Source organism: Passer montanus, unplaced genomic scaffold (assembly GCF_014805655.1).
Source record: "Passer montanus isolate IOZ18808 unplaced genomic scaffold, ASM1480565v1 scaffold19, whole genome shotgun sequence".
NCBI classification, from domain to species: domain Eukaryota; kingdom Metazoa; phylum Chordata; class Aves; order Passeriformes; family Passeridae; genus Passer; species Passer montanus.
Genome location: NW_024366480.1, coordinates 4,954,992 through 4,963,471, shown reverse-complemented (window position 1 = coordinate 4,963,471; position 8,480 = coordinate 4,954,992).

Genomic DNA, 8,480 nt, shown 5'->3' with positions numbered 1-8,480 from the left:
TTCCCTTAAAGGCAAGCTCACAGCCTAAGAGGTCTCCCAGGTTCTGTGGAGGGCTGGCAGGAGTTTCTGAGTGAAGGCCAAAAATATGTTCTTGCAGCAGTGTTTCCAAACTGATGGCACTACAACAGAGGCAGCTCCACCAGAGACGAAGCAAGCAAACCCACGCTTTGGCAGGATGGGGAGTTCTGCCTGCCTAGATGTAAGGGTAGCTGTCATCTTTTCAGTTTTATTTGTCTTTGCCTAAGGCACTGGGAGGAATTATGTTCATATGGTAAATAAAAATAGTCCAGGTAAAAATATCCTGTGTCTTTATCCTCTCACTTTTATCTTACCCAAGAGTTATCTGCATCACTTGGGAAAGCTGATACTCTCTGAACACAGCACAAGCCCTATATAGTGTTGGGTGCTGTGACTAATTACTGGGTAGTTACAAGTGCTGAAAAGAGCAAAGAAGAAGACAGACCCCCTGAACTTTCCACTGTTTTTGTCTTGCTTTAGCTGCCATGGGCTTAGCACTCCTTTCCGCTGGGGCCAAGAAGAGGTTTCAAATGACTGGTGCAAATGTACTAAAATTTCAGGGTAGCACATGCCTGGGAGGACATTCTCTCCTACCTAGCTAATTCCCAAAATATAATCAGCAGGCATGGGCTGAGCTGAGGGAGCCTCTCACTTGTATGGTGCTTTACCCTGCTGGTTGACCTAGTTGCTGATGCAGAGAGTTACACACAATGCCAAGTCTGTTAAGTGACTGCAGCTTTCTTTGCACAAACAAGCAAACAAGAAATTAAAGAAAAGCTTCAGCAATGCTGATAAGCTTGTAGGGGCACTTAGGGCTTGTTTGTTTGGTTTGGGATTCAGTTTGGCCTTTCTCTGAACCCAGCTAAGATGGAAAGCTGTAGTAAGCTTCAGCGCAGCACACAAGACCAGAGGAGGCCAGAGGTGGCTGCAGGTCCCTGGCCATTTGGGGCTTGCAAGAGCGTACACAGCATCAGTCCTGCTCTGTGTGTCAGGTTCCCCAACGCCCTGGAAGTGTTTGCTCTGTCATGCTGGTGTTGAAGAGATAAAAGGAAAGACTGAAACCATCTGTGCTATAACACACCCTAGGCAAAGGTGTCTCAGGGCTCCTGGAGACGAGCGGCGTCAGTGACGTTGCCGTGCCTGCTTGCTCGTGATTATCATGTCACTGAACATTAAAGAGACTTTGAGGAACTTCGAAGGGGCCTGAATTGCAGTGCAAAAGTGTGTAGCAATTTGTGCACAGTAGCTTGGTAAGGACTACATCATCCTTAAAGGATCGTTTAACTGCTGGTATAAATCCTTTTCACTCCTAAAAGGACACAAATATGGAAATGCAAATACAGTTTGTACTAGCCACATGTGTTTTAGGACTATATTTAAGTGCCATGTAAATGTTCTGAGGTAGCAGTTAAAAATAATTTCAGTAATTTTAGAATTTTCTTTTTCAATAATTAAACTTTGTTTTTAGTACCAACCATTTAGTACCACAAAGTGTAGGAGATTATGGTGGAACATGATGATGGTGGAGTGAGGCTTGTTCCTGTAGGAGGCCCTTATCCCTGTAACACAGATATGCAGGAACTGTTTTTATATTCTACTTTGAAAGACTATTTGTGAACAATTTAAGAACTGAAGACAGAATTTATGATGCACAAAGAGAAGATAGTTCTTTGCTCAGTGGTATTGCTGCTCAAAGAGCCAGACACTTTCCTGGGTCATTTGTTGCTCTGCCTTTTTCAGAATATTTTCATCAGGTGTTTTTCATATTTTTAATATGTCTTCAGGCAGGGAGAAGTGACCTCAAAATTTTGTTTTATTGAAAAGAAGCACCATGAATTTCCTTTCTCAGTTTGACTGTATTTATGAGGTTAGTGGTGTGTATGCACTGTAATACTGGGTAGAATACTACAACTTGGGGACAACATTCAGGGCTGTGATGTTTTAGATGTGTAACTGCAATAAGCTAGAGGTAAATGAATCTGATCTGCACATAAAATATTCTCATAATGAAAAAGCACACAAAGGTAGACAGATCTTGACGTTACATATACATTTTTAGGATCCTGATGACGATCACAGACTCTTTCAGCAACATTTTCGTGAGACATGCATGATCTAGAAACCATTCTTCCTACTAAAGATGAAACTGTGGAAAGAATCTTCTCATCACCAGCAGCACAAAGGACCCCCCCAGAACTGCTTTTCATTTATAATATATTACACTGCATAAACATTAATGGGCCACGTGTGCTAGAGCCAAACCTTCTGAACCTGATCCAACAACCGCAGGCGTTACCATGGCAGTGTCTCCACCAGCTTCTAGGCAGACTTGAGCAGCTCCACCATGCTGGCTCTTGTTCAGAGCCTGAGGCCTAAACTCAGTCCCACAGACCTTCTCTTCCTACACAGCTAATTACTATCCTCTCGTACCCTTGCTGCACAATTGCACAACCACAGCTAAGGTTTGCACTCTCCATGACAGTGCTGTCAACAAAAGCTCTCTTTGCACGGTTTTTGGGCTGAGTGCTCAGAGATCTGAACTGCAACAAGGTCCCCAGGGATGTGGTCATGGCCCCAGGCCTTACAGTGGGCAAGAAGACTTTGTACAATGCTTTGTATATATGGTTTATGTTTTAGTCTGCCCTTTGGCAGGAGTTGGATTGAATGATCTTCTTGAGTCTCTCCCAACTCAGAATACTGTATGATTCCAAGTTTCTAACATCCTCTACTTTTCCCACATCTTGGTATGTGACTATTAGCACAACTGTTTGGTGAAAACTTTTGAGATCGTTAGCTGCAAGAAATAAGAATAGGACTTAGCTTTCTTAGCTTTTAATTAAAGCAAAAAAACCAAATAATGTTGTTCACTTGCTATGCAATAGATGTATCATCTGTTGGAGAAGGACAAACAAAGAAGCTAATATGCAAACTCAAGCTAATATGCAAACTCAAGTCCTTCAGTGCATGTTACTATGGATGGTAGGATTTTTACAATCTGCCTCCCCTGCTATTGTCACTTTATCCTGCCATGGAAGTCCTACTCAGTTGAAAGTGTCAGTAACTGATCAATGGCCTGCTAGAGCCTGGATGTGAGCCCCTGTTTGCTGGATGAACACAAAGTGCCAGGAGCAGCAGCTGGCCTAGGGCTGGCATCAGGAAGAAGTATCCCTCCATCAGTAAAGAAAATCCTTAGTCATAAATGAATCAAACCAGAACTATTTCACTATCTTATGCAATGTTTTTAGAAGGGCATTTATTCTAATATACTGTGAATCTGGAAATCTCTTTTTCTCTCCTCCCACTCCCCTGAAGATATGTATTAAACATTAAAAAAAATGTGGCTGCTTGCACTTTTTTATTTGCAGAGTTAATTTCTAAAGCAGAGTGATTCTTTTTACTGCAAGATCTAACTAGAGGGTACTTAACTCTGCACCTCCAGTAATGAAAGAGACACTGTTTGATTTATGAGAGGAAGCAACTGCAAGGTTTAAGTTTCTTCCTAACACCTCAGTAGCTGCATTACAAAAGTCCATCACTTATACTGTCCATATTTCCATAGTCTAAATATTACCAAAGCATGTGGACTACAAGAATCTGGACCTAACAGTGTCAGAGAATCTCCTTTATCTCACTTTTTGCAATGCATAAGAAAAGCCCAGTCATGGTGAAAAGCTCATTGCTGCAAATTACATTTTGAGCACAATTGACATTCCAAGCTCAAATCTGGAAAAAAGTTCAAGGAAGGATTCCTGTCCAGGGGTTCTTCAAATTAATTCTTTTTACATAACTGTAGCCATTAAGTCCTTAGTATTGGTCTTGTATACATATGAAATTGTGATTACCTCCTTGTGAACCACAGTACTGTTTTCACACAACACAGAGGATTGAGATGATATCCATTATCACATTGGTACTGATTGTGGGTAACACTGAAGTAGCTTTTATTAAATTGACCACATCAGGAAACAGGTAATAGGTCACTGAACTTACCAAAATTATTTATTTCTTCAGGATTTATTTGAAACCTGATGGCTTGCAAGAGATGATGCAGAAAAATAAGACAAATATGTCTGTAACTAAGACCACATATCTGAAGCATAGTTTGACCTTGGGCTTCTATTATATCTGGAGTTGTTATGACAAGTTTAAGGGATGTGTGGCCTTCTGGGCCAAATCCTCTTTTAATAATGCTGATGTATCTGAAGCTTCTGTAGAATTATTGTGCTGAATTTGAGCAACTAGGATCACCTATGCTTGAGTATGATATTTTTAAAGAATGTTTCTTTTGCTTGAGGAACACAAGTATTCCCACTAAATGTATTTGCAAAATTTCCTAACTGATATTTTTCTCCCAGTGAGCTGTAATTCTCACCTAACTGAAGGAACAGATCTGTGTTTTCGGAGGTCTGGATAACTTATATGCCATGTAGCAACTAGGATCACCTATGCTTGAGTATGATATTTTTAAAAAATGTTTCTTTTGCTTGAGGAACACAAGTATTCCCACTAAATGTATTTGCAAACTTTCCTAACTGATATTTTTCTCCCAGTAATTCTCATCTAACTGAAGGAACAAATCTGTGTTTTCAGAGGTCTGGATAGCTTATATGCCATGGTTAGGACTTCTTAACTTAAATCATTGAAAAAGAGAAATTTAAATGTTTCTAATGTCATCACATCCAGCTGTAATTTCAGGGTGACTTTGATCTTTCTCACCCTCCCAAAATACAATGTAGTGCCATGAAACTTGGTGTACTTCTTTCCAAAGAGCCCCCCTGGTGATGGGAGGATATGAACAACTGCTAAAGCATTTTCTGCTTCATATTTTATCTCCTAAAATGCTGCATATAATTAGGTTGATTTTGCAATTACTCCAGTGGATACTAAACACTGGGAGATGGGGATGTATTATCATTTAAATAATGTTATTTCTAATAGTGTACCAACATACCAAACTTCAAGCATATTCCAGACAAGGAGCCTCTGTAACCAGTAGCTCCTCATCTCACAGCTTAGTTGCTTCAGTTGGCACTGTGACTGCCGTTACAGTGACACTTTCAGAGCATCAGTCAAGCACATTAATGCAGCTTTAATTACTGATACAGTTACTATACCAGTATATAAACCTCACTGTACCAGCCAGTTAATTCTTTGTGGGCATTTATGTTTATGATTTAACCCACAGCCCAAAATCACTTGCCCTTTAATAAAGTTTGTTGCTTTATCTCTCTGTATCATGCCCTATGGAAGCCTTTCAAAATTGATTCCTCACAGGTTTAGAAGTCATCACTTCCACTGTATTATTAAGAAAACCTGAACTTCTTATCTGGGGTTTGGGTTGAATTTTTCATTTTTATCTTCCCCCGCAGCTTCTTTGGAATATCAGGTCTCTGATCTGCCTGCAAACCCCAAGCAGTTAAATACTACTTTGGGCAGCTTTTCTACTTAAGGGCATGATTTCAGACTGCTTGCTATGACAGCCTTGCAGTACCAGTTGTTATCTGGCATGGGTAAGTATTTAACTTTGTATTTTCATTGGAATCACACTCATTTATTCTCTGTTGTGTGAGTACTGGAAGTTTAACATGTCATTAGTATTCTCTGTGGTATTTTGAAAAATATCAGCTGAATCATTATGATACAAGGAAAATAGGTGCCTCCCAAATTTGTCTCCAATTTTCCTCCTCTTAGGGCATGCAAACTATGTGAAAACTTCATTTTTGGCTTGGCACAACAGCAGTTCCACATAGAGCTGAGCATTACTGAAAAGTAATTACACCATCCTCGGCTTCCCAGCAGTGAAAGAAAAGAGGAGTTATCAGAGGAGGATGAGCCAAGAGAATGACCTGGTTTTCCAACACTGTGCACAGGGAGACATAAGCCGTGGCTGATGAGGAATGCTAATGGTGTCATGCAGCTGGCATCCCGTGCTAAAGCAAGCAGCCGCAGTGACAGCTTGGGCTGCCACCGGAGGAAATCAGTGCCTGTCTTGCAGGAAGCAGAGCTGCCTGCTTTCTCAGCAGTGTCCTGAGGGATTTCACTGCAGCTCTTTATTATTACCTTTATTTTATACTTCACTCATGGGGTCATTAAGCATGCTGTGTGAACGCACGATTTAGATCTCCCCTAGGGGCTCTGGCACAGGTAATGGTACATGTACTGCATGGCTTTGTGGTGTCATTGGCTCATAGAAGCTCATCTAAGGTGTGGTAGGAGGAGACAATTTGCCCCATGGACAGCAGCAGTAACCACATCTGCTTCCCACAATTTGTGCAGAAATCCTATCTCACCTCATCCCATCCTTGTCTCCCTCCTCCTCCACAGCCCAGGTTCCCTCCATATCTCCTAACATCCTTTGCCCCCAGTAGCCTGCCAAGGACTGGCCAGGGAGAAGACAGTGTATGCTGAGGCTGGTCCAAGCCAGTGCTGTTTGGCTAAACAGAGCAGATGATCACTGAGCTCCTGCTGATGCCTTATCTCAGTGCAAGCAGCCACTCGGCTGCAGAACAAAATGATGAGCAGAATGTGTTTACCCAGTGCCCACTCCCCAAAAGAAGAGGACTCTATTTGCTAAATAAATCCTTTTTACTTGGAAGAAAAAGCTGAAAACAAAACCTTCTGCAGGTGGGTCATTTTAACATGACTCCCTAGAAAAAGATGAATGCTACTCTGGAGAAATGCAGAGACTTTGTAGTACTAAAACCACAGAGTCATATCTGACTGGAGCTGAGTGGAAGGTATAGCAAATATGATGGACTGCCTTTGCTGCAATGACAGACTGCTACTGTTGGTGTCTGCACCTTTCCTCAACCTGAAAAAGAAGCATCTCTCTGCCTCTTTCTGATATTTCTGTTGGAAAACCAAAGTTTAAAAGGTATGTATCATCTGTCAAAAATCTTTATGGATCCTATTAAAATAAAGATTAATAAATATGATAAAGATGCGGGGGAGATGAATACATACTATGGAGTGTAGGGGCAGAGTTAAGCAGAGTTTGCAGCTTCAGGCAGCCCTAGGCCAGTCATGCAGAATTTGTGGAAGTCTCTTTTATCTTGATGGAGAGCCTCAAGGGAAATGTTATCCCAGCCAAAATGTTGGCAGGAGACAGAATGTCATTTGGATGATGGGAATATACTTCTGATCAGAATTTAGAGACCAGACAGTTTACAGAGAAAATAATGAGGCAGAGCCTTAAAGTAAAGGCTACCAAACACAGCAGTCTATTGGCTGTGGGCCTGCAAGTGGAATTTCCCAAGTCAAATCTCCCTGTTGCAGCTGTTTTTATTCAAGATTAACAGATTTATGAAGACATTGCATGGACAACAAAATTGAAAGGATGATTTGAATGTCTAGGGCACTTCTTTTTCTTCTAAGAAAAAATTCCAAGATGCCCTTTTCATTTCTATGTAATTCTTGGCAGAAGGGGCAATCCATCGTTGCTAATTTTTAAGATTTTACTGAGACCAGTATGATATTTGTGATGTTTTTAACTGTTCCTCATGAAACACTGGTATATTTTCTAGGTTTCCCTTCATCCCTAGTGTCAACTCTTCCTATCATCTTCAGGGGGATTGAATTGTTGAGAAGAATAACCCCTGCACACAAGGAGCAAGAAGACATGGAGCTCAGAAAATGGGAGAAGGTACTAGGGTGAGAAAAAATCTCTGAGGAATTAGATAAATAGAAGGAGGAACATTAAGGAAATGGCAGAAGAGTGTAAGATTTAGGGATGTGCTTGGAGGGGCTGCAGCCAGGTGTGGGGGGAAGGAAGGGAGGAAGAACAGGGAGAGCAGGAGGTGTTTGGGAGGGGGCAGACAAGTGTGTGCAGGGTGACTGGGGCAGAGCAACCTGGTGTAGGCCTGGCTTGCTGTTATTAAGGTAACCACAGGAAAAGGAACTACTTATCCATTTCTGTAACCCCTCGTGTTATGGAAGTATTTTCTCTAACAACAACCAGAATTTGCTGCCTATATTATTTTGAAACTTTGACTAATACAAAGCGAGATGGGACAGACCTGCCTTTTGAAGATAGGAGAAAATTTGATAGTAAGTGTGTAGTGGTTTGACACTGGCCAAATGCCAGTCACCCACGAAAGCTGCTCACTCACCCTCCCCTACTACAGCTGGACAGAGGAGAGTAAAATTTAACAGAGGAATCATGAGTTAAGACCCAGAGAAAACACACCAAGAGAAAAACAGGCTCACCGTAGAGATACAGCATGAGTTTATACTAACAAAATCAGAGGAGGATAATGACAAGTAAAATATGCCCTTAAAAACACCTTTTCTTCCCCCAGTGCCTCCCTCCTTCCCACCGACAGTGCATGGAGACAGGGCATGGGGGTTTTGATCAGTTCATCACCTGAGGTTTTCTTCCACTCCTCAGGAGAGAAGTTGTTCCCCTTGAGACCGTGTGGTCCCTTCCCACAGGAGACAGTTCTCCATGAACCTCTCCAATGTGG